We start from the raw sequence: 14,496 nt of genomic DNA on the forward strand, positions 1-14,496 counted from the left end.
TGGGGTAACAGAAATTTGATGCATAACTTGTGCGTTTTGACAGCTTTGTATATGAAATAGTGTGAAGTTATGTACTTCAAATAAGAGGTTCCCCACGTAACATTACATAACAGAAATGTTATACAGCTAGGGGTTAAAATATTATGCGGAATATATTCTCTACTCGAAAACTATCAGGCCATTCATCTGTGCTGATCTTTGCATCAATATATTTTACGACCTCGCTCGGGCGAGGCTCTTAAAATCCCGCCCGAGGCCAACGGGGAATTCCGTCCCCAATTCAGGGGCGGGCGTGGCGGTAAAATCCCGGTTCAAATCCCGGTTCAAATGATCTCAATCGGATAGAATAAATCAGGCTGGAATTCAATTATTGGCGCGCACAAGTCTATTCCAATTGCCATCTGACAGGTCTCTTTAAAAGTTGGAACATTCATGTTGCTGTCGCTGAAGTTCATTCCTGATCAACAGAACTGCAGAGTTCACTCATCCGTCTGGGGAAATATATTCTCATGGGTAATTATCAAAGAGAAATTGCTGACTGCTGCAGGCTACTGGATAAAACAGCCTTTGCAGCCATCAGGTCCGTGTGTTTTCTTTTTAAGAAAACTAGGAAAAGATTCTGAAAGTGTCCATGGAACAAATATGACCATTTGTCAAACATAAATGTGCAGATGAATAACTGTAACCAGACAAGGAACATACATAACTGCATGTCCCAACAACATGACTCCTGAATCAACACGGTAACGCGAGCTTAACCTTATCCATGTATCTATTATTGAAACGTTGAATGCTGTCAATTTTAGCGGGAAACTTTACCTGGGTTGTTGCAGGGAAAATGCTAAACTTTATTGAATTCGGAGCAAACTAACGTGTCTCCGAGCTATTAGTTCCCTTTCCTTGGATGCACGTCTTTTACTGAATGATATTAATGCGATATCACATTTCCAAGTGAAAAATCTGATGGAATTATTGTGAAGGCGGCTGCAGATATTTGATAATGTGAAGCCCCCTCGCTGATTGTAAAAGGGAAGGCTAGATTTTGCTATTCTTTGGACCGCGAATGGTGACAGTGATCTTGAATCTTATAGATTTATTCCTGCAGGTTGATGATCAACTTTAGTAACATTACATGAATTATTTGATAACGGTAAGTGATCTAAAGACTGGTGTTGGACCTTCCTGGAATTATATTATTCTACCTTAGTTCAATCGTGGGAAATTGTAAATTCAGTTTCTTTTTAAAAAGCGGTTTCTAGGAAAATTAAGATTAATTAAAGTCCACCTATTCTAGCTCCTATTTTAAAATATCATTGGGATGCCTTATAGATTGTGCATATGTACAAATTATGGAGTGTCGGAGTTCATTCTGAACCAGTACATACAAATATTATAGTTAAATCTTACAGAGAAGATACCAGAGTGCTAAAGAAACCGGACGACATTTAGAATTGGTCGGAGAGTCACGAAAACGCAACTGGCCAGAGACTGTGTTTATTCATTCTTAAATTTCAGTAATGGATATAGAATAAAATCCTTGGCAACTCCATGCACACATCATTTATCTGATTGAATTTTAGCGTTTTAACTGATTTGGTTTTGCCTATCGGCCTGTACCATCCAACAACAAAACAGTTCTGACAAAGAGCCAAAAGGACTCGAAATGCCGGATTCTCTGACCCCGCCCGCAACTGGGATTCTCCGGTCCCGCTGCACTGAATGGAGACTTGGCTGAGTGCCAAATTCTCCATTCTCACTGGCAGCCGGAGAATTACAGGCCAATTCTCACCTTACAGATATTGTTTAAAGTTTATGAATTAGTGTCACAAGTAGGCTTACACCAACACTGCAATGAAGTTACTGTGAAAATCCCCTAATCGCCACACTGTGGCGCCTGTTCGGTACACTGAGGGAGAATTTAGCATAACCAATCCACCTAACCAGCACGCCTTTCAGCCTGCCAGACTTGCTGAGATTTTCCAGCAATCCTCTCCCCTGTTTCAGATTCCAGATTGGCTGTATTTTGCTTATTTTAACATAACTTAGCAGCTTGATTCAGAAATAACTTGTGCCTCATGTTATGTTGATTTCCTTGTGAAAAGAATGCCCAGAATTTTATTCCATCGTTCCAGATGGGAAACTATTAATCCAAATAAAACATCTGAACTGTAGCAACACCCAGAATGTCCACATTTCTCCTGTTTTCTTGCTGGTTCCACAGCCTCCTGGTGATGTTAATACACTTGAATGTGGAATTGATTGCATGGAAGCTCCAATATCAACAGAAGAGATTCACTAATGATATCAGTGCTAAATGGGCGATCATAAAATGACATCTGTGGGAAATGAGAGGAGCGATATCAGCTCACAAATAAATACTAATCTAATCTAACATTCTGGCTAAAACAACTTGGGATTTTATACAAGTTGGTTTGATTTATTATTGTCACATGTGCTGGGGTACAGTGGAGGCGGCATGCTGGCACAGTGACTTCACAGTTGCTTCACAGTGCCAGGGACCTGAGTTCAATTCCCAGCTTGGATCACTGTGTGGAGTTTGCACGTTCCCCCCGTGTCTGTGTGGGTTTCCTCCGGGTGCTCCGGTTTCCTCCCACTGTCCGAAAGACATGCTGGTTAGATGCATCCGCCATGCTAAATTATCCCTCAGTGTACCCAAACAGGTGCCGTAATGTGGCGACGAGGGGATTTTCACAGTAACTTCATTGCAGTGTTAATGTAAGCCTACTTGTGACAAATAAATAAACTTAACTTTAAAAATTTACGTATTGTTTCTTGCGTGCTATATAGACAAAACATATGGTTCATAGAGTACATGGGGAGGAGGAAAGGAGAGGGGCAGAATGTAGTGTTGCAGTTAGCGATAGGTGTAGAGAAGTGCAATGAAATAAAGCTTTCTGATGTTGCAGTACTTGTTAACACTAGGATGTTGCCTCACATTGACCTGCGAGTGTTTGTGGGTGGTAATGGATTAATACTGTCACATTGCTGATTACAGCATCTACTCTGCAGGTTTAGATTGGAAATAAGTGGACACTGATTAACCATCATCAGGATCTGACAATTGACCTATCTATCCCTCTCTCCCCCCGACCCTCCCTTCAGCACCACACAACCGCATTCTCACAACCTTAATGTTGTCCATTCACTCCAGAACCGAGATCAAAGACTGATCTAATGAGTTGTGACAAAACCTCAGGATATTCTTCAAGGTCAAAGGAGTTGACAAACACAGCACCGACAGGCTGTATTACCAAAAAAAAACCCCTCCTCCCTCTATCTCTGAAAGATCAATAATAATAACTCCAGTATTGAAAGGACGGGCAATTAATGACTTGCTAGCTTCCTCCGCTACATATATCTGGTTTAAGAATTCAATTCTTGTGTAGACCCATGGAACTTTCTCTCATTTCGGGATTTAGAGACCTCGGTGAATTCAAACTCCACATTTTCTCGGTAACTGTAAGGACACGATGTAATCCGCATGATAGAACATAATCCGAGCCTTTATTCAGATCAAAGGCTGGAGAGTGAGCTCCTTATAAAACACGGCAGCAGAGGCACTGACAATGTGTAACAGTGTATTGCAGTTTTATCGCGCACAATCAGATTTCGTCTCAATCCCATTTTCCCGATTACATTCCGACCAGTGTCTTCAGTATATCATTGAGCCCGAACTCCTTGCTTTAGTTTGAAAGGGTTAATGTGGTGTGCTCTGTCTAGCTGGAAGATCCAGTCTAGCTGAAGGCTGACGGAATTGGTCCCTCCTATGAGAATGATGAACTACTGACGCCTTGGATTAGGGTTTCCTTTTTTTGGCTGCTGCTAAATAATTTCACCTCTAACCTTCATCCATCAGGAACATGCTTGTCCCACCCCGCCAGAGACCACAAGACTGAAGGCGGCCGATATCTGCTTCCAAAAAGTCATTGCAATATCCAGCAGCAAGCACATGGGAGCACAGCATCTGTGATTTGGACCGAAGCTTTGCAAAATGTTCCTGTTGGCAAAGTTTCCAGGGAATGTCCGCAATGTCCATGGAACAGGATTCGCTCCGATTCCAGGTCTGGTGAACTGTTAGAGCCAGAATCCAGGAGCGTTTGAAGAGGGAGGCACTCACTCACTTGCTCCCCCATAGGTCCTGGCCATTGGCAATCTCAAAGAGAGTGTGGATCGATGGAACAGCTTCTACAGACCATGTGCGATCTGGCCCGGATCCGGATTCAAACCTTTTAATATGAGCCCCGTGCTCCGGGGGCTCTGCCTGTCCCTGTTTGTGGTCGCAGTGTGGCTGGCAGCCCCAGTCTACTCGTCATGGTGGTAAGTCACTCACCGCAGCGAGAAGCAGCAAACCATTGCAATGCCCCACTGCTCAGTTCCAACGCTTTGAGTGAGCAGGCAGCTTAATGTTTTACAGATGCTGCCAGACCTGCTGAGATTTTCCAACATTTTCTCTTTTGGTTGTTTTCCACCTTGGGTAAGACAACACAACTTCCTCCCGGTCCCCATGCTCTCCCATCTGCACAGTGCTGAAAGCTAAAATGAACAGAGTGGAGAGAAATAGCCCAAGCACGGAGACACGTTTTATTGCAAAATGCAATGTCTCACTTTAATTCTTAACTGATTTTGCACCCTCCTCAGACTTTATTTGAAACATCGATAATCTGTCCCAATTTCTGAATAAGAGTTAACACTTGCAGGTTTTATTTCGCTCCCAATTCGCTTTGTGACTCCAAATCCTTGCAGAGGCACACAATCGGAGAATAATGTTCCAGGAACACACTCGCACCATAACCTCTCCCCCCCCCAGACAGAGAGGGAAGCTGACTGGGGCTTTGGAACTTGGCTGTTCAGTTGTAGAGGAGATCAGTAGCAGCACTACAGGGTCGCTGTACACAGGTTAGATACCTTCGGCAGACTGTACTCCACAAGCCCGTTTCTGATCCGGGTTAAACTTCTCACCGCGCTGTTCAATTCTAATCGACTAGTCGGACACTGGACAATCAGCCCCTCAATAAACAGACCCTTTCTCCAGTCTGAGTTACACGGTGGACGGCTTTATTTGGATTCTCAGCCACTGGAGACTGGAGGAAACAGTTCAAGATTCGCACAATTCCACGTCCTGCCTCTTTCAACCTGGTTCCCCACCGTCCTTGCTCTCTTCAAGAATAGAAAAGGAACTGTAACTATTAAAACCTAATCCCGTGTGTGAATTTTTCGCTTTAGTCTGTCCAATTAAATATAAATCAACGACATTCTGGGTGGAAAAACTAAAACAACGTCTGCATTTAGATATGGCGTGTGTTTAAAATCAAAATGATACTCTATAATCCGAATGTTAAAGGGAGTGCGTTTTGCGGGAGTGAGTGTTGCGGAGCTGGGAGTGCGTGTTGTTGGGGCTGGGGGTGAGTGTCGAGGGGCTGGGGGTGTGTCGTGGGGCTGGGGGTGAGTGTCGCGGGGCTGGGGGTGAGTGTCGCGGGGCTGGGGGTGTGTCGCGGGGCTGGGGGTGAGTGTCGCGGGGCTGGGGGTGAGTGTCGTGGGGCTGGGGGTGAGTGTCGCGGGGCTGGGGGTGTGTCGCAGGGCTGGGGGTGTGTCGGGGGGCTGGGGGTGAGTGTCGCGGGGCTGGGGGGTGAGTGCCGCGGGGCTGGGGGGCGAGTGCGGCGGGGCTGGGGGGTGAGTGCGGCGGGGCTGGGGGGTGAGTGCCGCGGGGCTGGGGGGTGAGTGCGGCGGGGCTGGGGGGTGAGTGCCACGGGGCTGGGGGGTGAGTGCGGCGGGGCTGGGGGGTGAGTGCGGCGGGGCTGGGGGACGAGTGCGGCTGGGCTGGGGGGTGAGTGCAGCGGGGCTGGGGGGCGAGTGCTGGGGGGCGAGTGCAGTGGGGCTGGGGGGGCGAGTGCAGCGGGGCTGGGGGGGTAAATGTGGCAGGGCTGGGGGGGCGAGTGCGGCGTGGCTGGGGGGTGAGTGCGGCGGGGCTGGGGGTGAGTGCGGCGGGGCTGGGGGTGCGAGTGCGGCGGGGCTGGGGGGCGAGTGCAGCGGGGCCGGGGGGCGAGTGTGGTGGGGCTGGGTGGGGGGGGGGGGAGTGCTGGGGGGGCGAGTGTGGCGTGGCTGGGGGGCGAGTGCGGCGGGGCTGGGGGTGAGTGCGGCGGGGCTGGGGGGGCAAGTGCGGCGGGGCTGGGGGGGCGAGTGCAGCGGGGCTGGGGGGGCGAGTGCAGCGGGGCTGGGGGGCGAGTGCGGCGGGGCTGAGGTGGTGAGTGCGGCGGGGCTGAGGTGGTGAGTGCGGCGGGGCTGGGGGGCGGGTGCCAGGGGTCTGGGGGGCGGGTGCTTGGGGCCTGGGGGGGCGGGTACCGCGGGTCCGGGGGGTGATTGCCGGGGGTCTGGGGGGGCGGGTGCCGGGGGTCTGGGGGGGCGGGTGTCGGGGGTCTGGGGGGGCGGGTGCCAGGGGTTTGGGGGCGTGGGTGCCGGGGAGCGGGTGCCGGAGGGCTGTGGGGGCGAGTGCCGGGGCTCTCGGGGGGGGGGGGGGGGGTGGGTGCTAGGGGGCTGGGGTGGGTGAGTGCCAGGGCTCTGGAGGGGCTTGTGCCGGGGGGTTGGGGTGGCGGGTGCCGGGGGTCTGGGAGCGAGTATTGAGGGGGTCAGTGTTGAAGGGCTGGGAGTGAGTGTTATCCGGCTGGGACTGAGGGAAGGATCAGAGTTCTGACAAACATTTGGCACCTTTCAAACCAACAGGTGAGGGGATCTCCTCCGCAAGCCTTTGGTCAACCCAGAAACCTCTCGCAGCTGCAACTCACCCAATACTAAATGTCCATTTAAACATAAACCCTGTAAATGGATCAGCAAACAACTCTGGTTTCACAAAAAAAATCAGCAAATGATATCAAGTTGTTCCAAATCCCTTTCATGAGGCGACTTTGGAGTCGGCAGAAATCTCTCACAAATTTTACCATCCCATCCACCACGGGAATCATAGCATAAAATCCCTACAGTGCAGAAAGTGTCCATTCGGCCCATCGAGCCTGCATCGACAATAATCCCAACCAGGCCCTATCCCCTGGGTATTTACCCTGCTTGTACCCCTGACACTAGGGGCCCGATTTTATCATTGCGTCGAGCCTGTTTTCTGGCACGAAAATGTGGTAAAGTCGGGTGTGAGGCCATTAACATGATCCGTGCCCGCGTCCGCGCGAATGGCCGCTTTACCGAAACCCGGGAATGGTGGCGATTCGATTCGTGTCCAAAACGGGCGCAACAGCGATTTAAATGCATTTGCATGCATTTAAATTGAATTAATGAACTGCCCGCCCAACTTTATCAGCATTTCCCCCTTTACCACCACGTTCGCCGATATGGAACCGTGCCGAAATGGACCTGCTGAATAAAAGTCTGAATCGGGCGCTCCAGCTGCTGAAGGGCAAGTTCAGAGCTTCCAACAGCTCCCTGACTCAGATCAGTGGTGGAGCGGGGGCGGGGGGGGGGGGGGGGGGGGAGGAGGGAGGTGGGTCAGATCATTCTCTGGTTGCGGGGCAGCGGGGGGGGGGAGGTGAGGGAGGCCAGAGTGTTGTCTGGTTTGTGGGGGGAGGGGGGGGGAGAAGGCGGGTCGGATGTATCTCAGGAGGGGGGGGCGATCGTTGTCTGGTGGCGGGGGGGGGAGGGCTGATCGTTGTCTGGGGGGGGTGGTGAGTGAGGCCAGATTGTTCTCTGGGGGAGGTGGGGGGGGCGGTGAGTGAGGCCAGAACATTCTCTGGGGGGGGGGGTGAGTGAGGCCAGATCGTTCTCGCGGGAGGGGGGGGGGGTGAGTGAGGCCAGATCGTTCTGAGGAGGGAGGCGGGTAAGATGTATCTCTGGTGGTGGGGGGGAGGGAGGCCCGATCGCGCACTGGTGGGGGGGGGACAGATGGATCTCTGGTGGGAGGAGGAGGGACAGGGGGGTCCGCTGCCACTCTGCGGGTGATCGGTGGGGGGGAAGGGGTCAGGGGGTCGCAATCGGTCTTTGGTAGCGTGGGGGGGGTTGATAAGGGAGACAGTGATGTCTGTGGGGACCATCGCTCCCACTTTTTACTCCCGGGCCGCTTTCTCCGCTTTCTGCTGCCCAGGAGCGATCTGACACGGGCACGCTTTTTCAAATTTTTTTCCCAACTGCGCATGCGCAGTTCAGAGCTCCGATCGTTTTGGGCGCGCTAAGCCCCGCCCACAGCGTGATTCAAACCCGTGATTTTTTTTCAGGCTGAGTGCGTATGGGGGCGCCTGAAAGCAGATCCTCAAGTCGGATCTGTATTACGCCCAGATTCAGCACTTAGAATGAAAATGGTAAAATCGGGCCCTAAGAGACAATTTAGCATGGCCAATCAACCTAACCCGCACATCTTTGGACTGAAGGAGGAAACCGGAGCACCCGGAGGAAACCCACGCAGACACAGGGAGAATGTGCAAACTCCACATAGACAGTGACCCGAGGCTGGATTCAAACCCAGGTCCCTGGAGCTGTGAAGCAGCAGTGCTAACCACTGTGCCATCGTGCCGCCCGTAGCGGGCGGGACACGGATCATGCAAAGGTCGGTTGACCTTAGGTGGAATTTTCTGGTCTTGGGGCGAGTGCGGCCAGAAAATCCTGCCCCTTCAGTTGATCTCAAATGCACTATCCTCCCTGGAATTTCATTTAAGAACAGCTTTATTCAGCAATGTCAGGAACAGCTGATAGTAAAGCCCCTGACAGCAGAAGGGATGGAGCAAACCAGGTTTTAACACTACTGGTTATGTCCCTCCATTAGACACTATCTTTACACGTACCTCAAATACTTAGATATTTAAAATGCATTACATAGGATAGCATTGTATAGCATTACATAGGATAAATGGTGGGGCAGCACGGTGGCACAGTGGTTAGCACCTCACAGTTCCAGGGACCTGGGTTCAATTCCGGCCTTGGGTACAGTGTGGAGTTTGCACATTCTCCCTGTGTCTGCGTGGGTATTCCAGTTTCCTCCCACTGCCCAAAGATATGCAGGTTAGGTTGATTGGCTATGCTAAATTGCCTGGGTAGGATTGTTGTCAGTACTGACTCAATGGCCAATTGGCCTCCATCTGCATTGTCGGGATTCTATGATTTTCTGAACATGATATAGAATTACATAGGATAACATTCTATAGGGAAAAATGATACAGAAAAAAAGCCATTTGGCTCAACAAATCTATCCAGATGTTTATGATCCTCCCACCTTCCCTTCTCTAAACCTCTCATAATAACCCTCCATTCCCATCACCCTCAAGTATTTCTCTAACTTCCCCTTAAATCACTTCAACAATTCCCCTTAGCTGCAAGTTCTGTATGCTCATCACACTCTGGGTAAAGATGTTTCTTCTAAATTCCCTAATGGAGTTCTTGGTGACTATCTTGCACTGATAGCCTCTGGCTCACAAGAGGAAACATTCCCTCTATCCACTCTATCAAAAATGTAATTTTAAGTTCCTCTGTTGTATAATTTCTCCACTTTTTCACTTTGTCCCTCTGGAAATAAAGCCTGGCACTTGATCTGATATTTTAATGGCCTTGCTAACCTGTGCCACAACTTTTACTGATTGGTGTATCTGTATTTTAAGATTGTTTTATTCCACTGCCTCACCTAGACCTGCAACTTCCAAGTAACGAATTACCTCCCTTATTCTCCATCACCATGTATTACCTTATATTTATCTTAATTTGTCAATTGTTTACTTGTTAGTATCTTCTTGTAATTAGTTACAGTCCTCCTCAGTATTGACTATTCCACAATCAACCCCATCCCGCAACAATTTGCTATAATCTGTAAATTTAGAAATTGTGCTTTTGATATCAGAATCCAACTCATTATTGTAAATTGTGAATGGCAGTGGTCCCAGCACTGATCCTATGGAACACCGCTTCCCACCTTCTGCCATTCTGAATAGCTACCCTTTATTCCCACTCTCTGCCTTCTGATTTGGAGCCAGCTAACAATCCATTCTGCCACTTTCCCCCTTATTCCACATTCTCTGACCTTATTAATTCATCCATTATGGACATCTTATCAAAGGCAGTTTTGCAAATCCAGATAAATTAAATCGACTGCATTAGCATTATTTGTTCTCTCTGTTACCTCCTCAAATAAACAATAACCCCGGTCGAACAAGATTTTCCCTTTTGAAATACTTGCTGACTATTCATTGTTGTCTTTTTAATTTCTAGATGTTCTTCTATATTATTCTTTAGTTGTGATTCCATTATTTTACCGAACACCAATATTAAGCTGAGTGGTTTCTAATTTTCTGGACACGTCTGTTCTCTTTCTTAAATATAGGAACGACGTTAGCTATCTGCGAGTCTTCTGGCACCACTGGTTTTTCTAACAAATTACTAACTACGTGTTGTAATGTTTCTGTAATCTCTTTGATAGATTCTTATAAAAGATATGGTTTCAATGCAGGAGCAGGAGTTTTATACTTGAAAGTTTGATTCGTTTATTCAATAAATCCCCTTGTTATTTTAACAACATTATCTCATTGCGCATCTCATCATTCAATATCATGCCTATCTGTTCCATCTCCTTAGAAAAACTGAAGTGAAATAATTATATAATAATTATGCCATCTCTATTGCTACCTGTGGTATTATTCTGTCTTTCCTTCAATGGTCCTATTCCCATCACAGTCTTTTTTTAATGATATGCTGGCAAGTTATTTTAGGATTTTGTTTCATGTTTCTTGATAATTTGACCTCATGGTTGTTCTTTGCTTTCCAAATTATATTTTTTTAAACTTAGCTCCAAATCCTTTTGTAATCTCTGTTAACATGTCCTCCTCTGTGTCTATCTACTTAACATTTACCACTTGCCTGACTCTCAATTATTTCCTTACATCTGCATTCATCCGTGGAGTCTCACTAGTTTAGTGACAGTTTGTCCTTTTCTTTTAGTAAAATATATTATTTACCAATTGTAAATAATGAAATAATGGCATTAAATAGTCCAAAGGAAAAGAGCAAGATGGAAAATTAGAACAGGAAGGATGCAAGAAAGAGGAAAATAGAATTTCACGCCACCACAAATTAGCATTCCGACATTGTTCACGTTCTATCTTCTTTACATCTTTAACTGGCAGTCCTTGTAAAAGTCTTTTTTTCAGATGAAAGGGCTCTTCCTTCCTCAGCCATACAAGAACACAATCATGTAGAATCATAGAATCCCTAAAGTGCAGAAGAGGCCATTCGGCCCATTGGGTCTGCACCAACTCGCTGACAGAGTATCTTACACAGGCCCTTCCCCCCCGCCCTATCTCTGTAAACCCACTCGTTTACCATGGCTAATCCACCTAACCTACACATCTTGGGACACTAAGGGGCAATTTAGCACGGCCAATCCACCTAACCCGTGCATCTTTGGACTGTGGGAGGAAACCGGAGCACCCGGAGGAAACCCACGCAGACACGGGGCGAATGTGAAAACTCCACACAGACAGTGACCCAAGGCTGGAATTGAACCTGGGTTCCTGAAGCTATGAGGCAGCAGTGCTAACTGCTCATGTGTTACTTTTGTTTGTCTTCTGATCATCAACATCAATCACTTGTGCACTAACCTAATGGCTGCAGGAAGAAACATTCTGTTATAATATGCAGCATTCTGATTTCATTAATTCAATTTCTAACATATTAATTTCTCTCATTTTTAAGTCTTTCATTCCATGTTCTGTTCTTTTATTCTTGGTTAGGGATTATCTTCTTCCATCTGTTTTGTTTTAACAGCACGATCATGTGCCAGGATGAGCTAGGATTGTTCACTTTTTGATTCTCTCACTTCCTCTGGAAAAGAGTAACCTCATGATAAAGCAATGGTCAAGTCACAAACTTGCCCTAGGAGGTGTTTTACTGTTATCTGGAAATATATCAGAGCACATTGCTGTCTGTCAATACATCTTTACTTTATGCAATAAAGATAAATTTCATTTATAATTACGGAATGCTTTTTCAACTTTGGAGGACAGAATGGCATGACATAGCCTGATGCAAAAATATCATTTTAGTTTTTTCCCAACAATGTGCTCTGGACTGGACAATCCGCTTTGAGAACTTTAACATTTTTGAGGCATTTTTACATTTTCTCTATTTGTCAAGGAGGCGAAAGTGAATATTGAAGAATGGGATAGTTTTCAGCATTGCAGCACTCAGTGACAGAGCCCAGGAGTCCCAGACAGCTCAGATACATCATAGTTAGCTGTAGAGCACAGGCCTTGAATTTGAAGTATTGTCATCTGTGTGGAATTAATGATAAGGGCGAGAAATCATTCGAACAGATCATCCAAAGATTCTAAAAAATAACTTGCAGCTATCAAAACCCGCTGATAGACAATTTACCCGCTACCTTGAAGGAGAAAGGATTTCTAGTCTCAATCAGAGAATGGCAGTAGTGTCTTCATGTTTTCCAAGCAGGAAAATAGGGCCTAATGCTAGTTCATCACTGATTGGTGCTACATTTAATATCATCCCACTCCACGTCAGCAGAGCACCCATACTACTGTTTATTCTTATTCGCTTTTATGTGTAACTAAATGATCTGAATTATACATTTTTATTAGGACCATTGCACCTAATGGAGCAATACATCTTTCATTAAGATGGTATGTTTACATGCTTACATGGGGAAGGTGGTGGGGTAGTGGTATTGCCACTGGACTAGTAATCCGTAATCCCAGCTAATGCTCTGCAGACCCAGGTTTGGATCCCACCAATTTGGGGAAATTTGAATTTAATAAAAAATTGGAATTAAAAGTCAAATGATGACCACAAAATCACTGTTGATTGTTGTAAAAGACCATCAGGTTCACTAATGTCCTTTTAGAGAAGGAAATCTGCCGTCCTTTTCTGGTCTGGCCAACATATGACGCTAGACCCACAGCAATGTGATTGATTCTTAACTGCCTTCTGAAATGACCGAGTAAGCTACTCGGTTCAAGGACAATTAGGGATGAGCAACAAATGCTGGCCTTGCCAGCGACACCCATATCCCACAAAATAATTTTTAAAATGTTCCTTATATAGGGGAGGGGGTGTTGGGGGAGTTGGAGGGGGAGGGGCTGGAGGTGGTTGGCGGGTTGGGGGGCGCGTGGGGGTGGTGAGGGGATATGCATTTTCAGTTCATTTCCAGTATTTTCCTGAAAATGCTTGTATCGTGCTCAAGTTCTGGCTTTGAAATTTGTATTAACTTTCTGGTGATCCACAACTATAAGTTAGTATGTTTTCCCAGACTATGATTTTGCCAGGTGTAAATTTGTTAGTTCAATAGAGGAACATTCAGGGAAGCCAACTTTGTTCCCTTCAAGCTATCAGTTCACTAGTTGCTGACGAGAAGGTTTTCAATCAAATGTCAGATCTCAAGTAATCACCTTTTAACACCCATGTGGAAAGTTCATCTGCAAAGAGACAATGTCAACGTTTGATGTCTAAATCAGCTCTCAGTTTTTTTGACAAGGAAGATAAAATCAAGTGGAGACGTTAGAGAGAGTGCAGAGAAGGTTTACCAGGATGTTGCCTGGTATGGAGGGTCTTAGCTATGAGGAGAGATTGGGTAAACTGGGGTTGTTCTCCCTGGAAAGACGGAGAATGAGGGGAGATCTAATAGAGGTGTACAAGATTATGAAGGGTATAGATAGGGTGAACGGTGGGAAACTTTTTCCCAGATCAGAAGTGACGATCACGAGGGGTCACGGGCTCAAGGTGAGAGGGGCGAAGTATAACTCAGATATTAGAGGGATGTTTTTTACACAGAAGGTGGTGGGGGCCTGGAATGCGCTGCCAAGTAGGGTGGTGGAGGCAGGCACGCTGACATCGTTTAAGACTTACCTGGATCGTCACATGAGCAGCCTGGGAATGGAGGGATACAAACGATTGGTCTAGTTGGACCAAGGAGCGGCACAGGCTTGGAGGGCTGAAGGGCCTGTTTCCTGTGCTGTACTGTTCTTTAACTCTTCTCTTCTCTCTTTATTTTAAAAGGTCTTTTAGCTCACACCCTGATTTGGTCTGGAGAAAAGATCAAATGAAGTGTCAGGAAACTGAATGACACCAGTGGCGTTGTTACACTGAAGCACTTCAAGAGCACCAGAGCCCTAGTGATTACTGCAAAGTCAAATCTTGAGGCAGCAACTCTAAATTTGGTGCAGTCATCAACCTATCTACATTGTTCAACATCAGGAGCATGGAGGGCTGAATCTCTTGGGGCCCAGCGAGATGATGTACTCATATTTTTAGATATATTTATTCTTGGGATGGGGACCATCCATTTTATTGCCCATCCCAAATTTCCCTTGCAAACACTTCCTGAGAACTGCAGAGTTGTGGGTGGCACGGTGGCACGATGGTTAGTACTGCTGCCTCACAGCACCGGGGACCCAAGTTCGATTCCCGGCTCAGGTCACTGTCTGTGCGGAGTCTGCATGTTCTCCCCATGTCTGTGTGAGTTTCCTCCGGGTGCTCCAGTTTCCTCCC

Source organism: Mustelus asterias, chromosome 9 (genome assembly GCF_964213995.1).
Source record: "Mustelus asterias chromosome 9, sMusAst1.hap1.1, whole genome shotgun sequence".
In the NCBI taxonomy this organism is placed as follows: Eukaryota; Metazoa; Chordata; class Chondrichthyes; order Carcharhiniformes; family Triakidae; genus Mustelus; species Mustelus asterias.